The following is a 5,956-nucleotide window of genomic DNA, read 5'->3' on the forward strand; positions in this document are numbered from 1 at the left end:
CATACATACATACATACATACATACATATATACATACATACATACATACATACATATATACATACATACATACATACATACATACATACATACATACATACATACATACATACATACATACATACATACATACATACATACATACATACATACATGCATACATACATACATAGTCAACCTTTGCTGAATGCAAACACTGCAATGTTCAAAACGACAAATTGCATCAGCACGCACAGGAGGCCAAGAGAAACAAAGACCAAAATCCAAACGGAATCGTACCGATCGTACAATGGACAGTGATATCACACGCGCCCGAAATCATTGTGGTCGTTGTTAAAGAAACGTTATCTATAGATACGTGCAAACGATAAAAGCAACGACGTATATCTCAGGTGTTGTCGCCGAGTCCCGAGTGAGAGAACGCGCGCCCAGACCGAGAGGGGTAAATTTAGGCGAGGGACGCGACGACGACGCGCGGCCGCGTGTCCACACTCCGCGCGCACGAGACGCTGCCAGCGGGGATCCTAATCCCAGGTCCGCCGGGAGGGAGAGGGAGGGGGAGGGAGTGTAACAACGCGAATAACCTTGTCGATTGCGCTATAGAATTTCGCCTGAGTCATAGCTCTGCCCGTGAACGAAGGCCCGTGCGTGACGACGTTACGAAATACGAGTCATCGACGGGTGACGTGACCCACGTCGTGATGTTCGGGCATCCGCGATCGGATGCCCGCGCGTTTCATCGAAATGGTAAAAAAAACAATTCAGGATCCACGACGTACCTGCATGCCTCGAGAGATGATTTTACACCCCGGCCTCTTCTACACACCCCACTCAGTAAAAAACATGGCGAGCTACTAAACCGAAGAGGACTCCACACTCCACACACATACATACATACTCTCGGCTTTGATCACGGAGTTGGAAGTATTGTCAACGCCAACTTCACGATAGTAACGGTGTTCTAACCTAACCTAACCTAACCATGACGTAGGTCCAGGAATATAATTCGAGAATCATCGAGAATGACGCATCGGCATCGCCTCATGTGATGATTGGTTAAAATTTTGTCTACTTGAGCATTCACATCAAGGTATCGATCATATAACTTTTTTTATAGAGCAGAATCGTGAAAAGTGAAATTTTTTATGTATGTGTGCATGTATGATATAATTTATCCAACGACATATATATGTAGATCAAGCAAGCATCTTGTTTGTGATGTGAAACCGGAAGTTTATTCCGACCGAGAGAGGTAGTAGGTCTATTTGTCTTGCTTACACTTTTTACACTCAGCATCTTTGCTTTCTCTCTTTTCAGTGCCAAATATATATCTATCTTATTTTAAGTGTAAAAAGTGTAAACAAGACATACAGACTTATTAATTTCAAATTGTAGAAGTCGAAATTTAATGTTCTTTATAGGAAACAATAACTTATGATTCTCGATTGGCCAATATGTTTCAATAGATTTCTTGTTTCGGTTTTTATTGTAAATGTATAGAAACGATCAATAGTTATTCTGTAAAATTACATGTATCGATCGACATGGTCTATTAATAATAATAGCAAATACTCTAGTGTAATACCTATAGCTTTTAATAAATTTTAATTTCTTGGAAATAATTTTAAATTAAATAAAGTTAATTAATAAAGAAATAAAGTTAATTAATTATAAATTACAAATACTTTCAAAATTATTTATTGAATTTCCAAATTATTTAATCGGTGTATAACTAACAAACCGTTTATTTTCAATTTCAATCATTACAAGTTGTGTAGAACGCTACATTTTTTCCATAAAATGACATGTAACATTTACAACAATTCAGTTATATTATAGGCCGATATTCATAGTCAATTTTATATTCAAGACTGTCTTAAATCTTGAGATGTCATGAACCAATCATAGAGCCGCATTAGCATCTTAAAACATTACTTAAGCTACTTTCCACAATTTCCTGTTTCCGGGGAAAATTTTACTCGAAATATATAGTACACGTAACGTATACTATAGCATAGAATAAAATCTTCCTTAGAGAGGAAGTTTTGGAACATAGCCTTAAGACAGCTTGAAATAAGAACCGATTATATAGCTTATAAATTTAAAAACTATGGAAGTCAAAATATTCTTTATGGAAAACAATTTACGGCTCTCAGCTGGTTAATATGTTTTAATAGGTATATATCATCGTATAAATTTTTTCATGATGAATTTACTATAGGTTGTCAATAATGTCCTACATGGAATTATTGCATCGAAGTGCGGCCTTAGGGCCATTCCACACAAACTTGCACAACCGTATAACCATATGCATAAAGAAAATTATCCAATCATATTTCTGTCATGAAGACAAACGTAAAATACAATTTGATGATTTTCTTTATGCATATATTTATGCGGCTATGCAAGTTTGTATGGAATGGCCGGTTCCGAGCACAGGTTCCTGCATAACGCATAAAACATTAAGCATAAGAAATTCAACCAATCAGAGTCCTTTATTTCACGAAAAGGAAGGAAATAAAGGACTTTTGATTGATTCATTTTCTTATGCGATATGTGTTATGTAAGAGTTTGTACTCCCCATCTTATGGCTATTCTACAATAAGTGATTAGCCATAAATCAGAAGTTGGAAATTGATGACTGTGGTCAATTTCCAGCTTCTAACTTCTGATTTATGACTAATAGCTTATTATATAATGCGTATTAAGGCCGCAGCATAAACTTTTGCATAATGCATAACGCATAAGCGAATCAGAATCTTTCCTCCCATGGAAGGGAAAAGAAGAATTTTGATTGGTTGATTTCCTTATGCACTGTGCATTATACGTTATGCAAGAGTCTGTGCTGCGGGCATTATGGTCGATATTCATATCTTTATTCAGTCATATCTTATATTCAAGACCGTTTTAGGTACAGCCTTAAGAAGTCACGAATCAATTAGAAGGCTTTAGCGTCTTAAAATATTACTTAGACTACGTTTCAAAACTTCCTCTCTGAGGAAATTCGAAATATGTAGTACATATAACGTATATTATAGCTATAGAGTAAAATCTTGCTCGGAGAGGAAATTGGAACGTAGCCTTAAAACAGTCTTGAAATAAGAACGAACTATGAATACCACCCTGTCTCCTAAAAAGAAAGCAACAATTTTTTAATATACACTTGCGAATGATTACAAATTTTTCCTCGATAAATTTCGGAAGGCACAGATATTTTAAAAGTTTCTATCATTCTTCACGAGCATGCGCGCTGAAAGCTATACGAAGCCATCGAAGTTTTCTGTGCGCGAATATATAAAACTTTGTATACGTATTGTACGATTATAAAATATTTTGAAACATTATTTTTTACGATTAAAAAAATGTCAAAATTATTAGGAGGATAATTGTATTTAAACAAAAAAATTATTTGAATTAGAATTTCACTTAATTAACGTGTAAAAAATTTTGATTTCTTCGATGTCGCATTGATCAGAAAAGTGCATAAAAATAACATAGCCAATAAAAACATTGTTATATAATATTTTATTGTTTAATGTTTGAAAATCCAATTACAAATTATCGTCATATCGCTTTATAAAGATTTAATGGAAACTCTCAGAAGATTTCACAAGATTACGCTAGATGGCAGCATCATGTTTAAATTGAACATTACTAAAAATATGAATCTCCTTATTTTAGATAAATACACATCAACATGCTATTAATAAATATTAATGTCTCATATATTCATATTGAAAAAAGTATACAATATGCAATATATTTTTACATATATGAATACATTAGTGATCGCTGCAATATACATATACGATAAAAATTGCATGCATTACATATTTATATTGATGTATAAAATATATAATGAAATAGCATAATAAAATAACATATCATGTATAATAAAAATATATGAATATATATTTGCGTATGTATATATCTTCATGTGTATATATGATATATACATATATGATATGATATATACATAAAAATATAATATATGATTTATAAGAAGACAGAATAATTATTTTTCATTTTAGTTTAACGCACGAAACTCCAAGATAAGATCAGAAAAGAAAGCCTGATAAGTTCGAGCGTAACATTACAATAACGTACATGAACTGAAACATAATAATAATTTAAAGAGTTATCATGAAAATAGACTAATAATAAAGTTCTTCAAATTTTTAATATTCATTTCATCATCACGAGGTTTTGAATTTAATTAGCGTGAATGATCTCGCTCATTTTATTAACAGCTTCATGCTAAAAACACGAAGATAGCATTATCTTGCAGTAAATAAGATGACCCTGAGGATTAATGAAGCTGATGCTTGAAGCTTAGAGTTCTTAGGTCTAGGAAAAATCCATTAAGAGAAAAACGGTTCAGTTTTTTCTTTCCTTTAATGGATATTTATTTTCCCTACCGTTCTCATTTTCTTCCTTATTTTTTTATTCTTATATTTCGATATGTAGAAAGAAAACTTATATTTATTTCAGACTTTGAATTTTTTTCGAAAATGAAATGAATCTCTTCACTTATATATAATAATTTTCTTCGTTGAATCTCTTCATTTAAATATAATAATTCATTGGGATTATTTAAAAAACGGGGTATTTCAATTTTAAATCTATAAGAATCAATTTAATAGAATAGACCCATTAATTAATAGCTTCGCGTTTAATGGCTTTATGTTGGAAATCTTTCAATATGTCATTCAGCATCTTATGAAGCGAAAATTATCATGTTTCTACTCAGAACAGGAATGGAATAGGGAAATATTGTGATTTATAGTGCGTTCCATTTACATCAAAATTTTTACTTTTTAAAGGAACAAAATTAAAAGCGTCGCGTAAGCGTGATGAGATTATTTGACAATTTCGACAGTAAACTCTCTCGCGAGGGCAATAAAATGTCTAATTTTGACAAGAAAGAGAACGAAGAAAGTTCAAGTCGGCAGGTTTCTTGGCAACATTTCCGTGGCGGCGGATAAAAGAAATTGCGGAAAAGAGGCGCCGACAATGTATAATCTAATATCGAAGCGTAGATAAAAGCTTGGATTAAAAGCTAGAATTAAATCATTTCGGCCCTAGCGAATCCAGCGCGATATTAATCCACTGGTGCACGTACACGTCGACTCCGTTGCACAGATCCATCCCCCTCAGGCTTTCTGCACCCCCTCTGTCTTCCCCTCACCGCCCCCGTACCGCCCGGGTTCGCGGAGGTTAGTCGCTTCTCCTGGGGAACCATCCAAGAGCTGTGCTGTAGCGATAGGATGCATGGGGGTTGCAACCCCCGCGCACTGAACGAGGGACGAACGAGAAGCCGGGAGGAAGGGGGAGGGGGAGCACGGCCGTGTAAGGGCGGTTTCACTGCTGCGCAATCGGCACGACGCAGACGTCAGTCGTTATATACCTGGTTCAACGACCACCGCCCTGCTCTCGTCCAACCCCGAAGTGCCCGGCCCGGCTCGAGGGGGATGCACGGAGCGGCACGGAGGGGAGGAAAACGCACTCGTGACGGGGAGGGTGAAAACGGGGGTGGCGAGAATCGAGGATGCAGGGCAAGCGGTGCGGTAGCGACACCGACGGTGGTTGGGCGAGAAGAGGGTTACGACAAACGGCGCGGCGCGGCGGGGAAGGAACATTGAGAGGATCGTCGGACCGACGAGAGGGGTATGGGAGAAGGGGAGGGGATCTCGCGACTCTCGCGAGCTCGTCGGAGCGGCCCACGGGCCAGTTCCGTCTCGAGCCCAGGGGTAGAAGAGCTACTGGCCGCTTGTCTGCTCCCTTCTTTCGCTATAGTTTCATTTCTTTCCGTTTTAGTTCCTCTTCAGTTCCGATTGATTGCCATGTACACGTATAATATATAACCGCAAATATATCGGCACACATACTCACACACATACACACACACACGCATATATATATATATATATATATATATATATATATATATAATAAT

Source organism: Atta cephalotes (assembly GCF_000143395.1).
Source record: "Atta cephalotes unplaced genomic scaffold scaffold00018, whole genome shotgun sequence".
In the NCBI taxonomy this organism is placed as follows: Eukaryota; Metazoa; Arthropoda; class Insecta; order Hymenoptera; family Formicidae; genus Atta; species Atta cephalotes.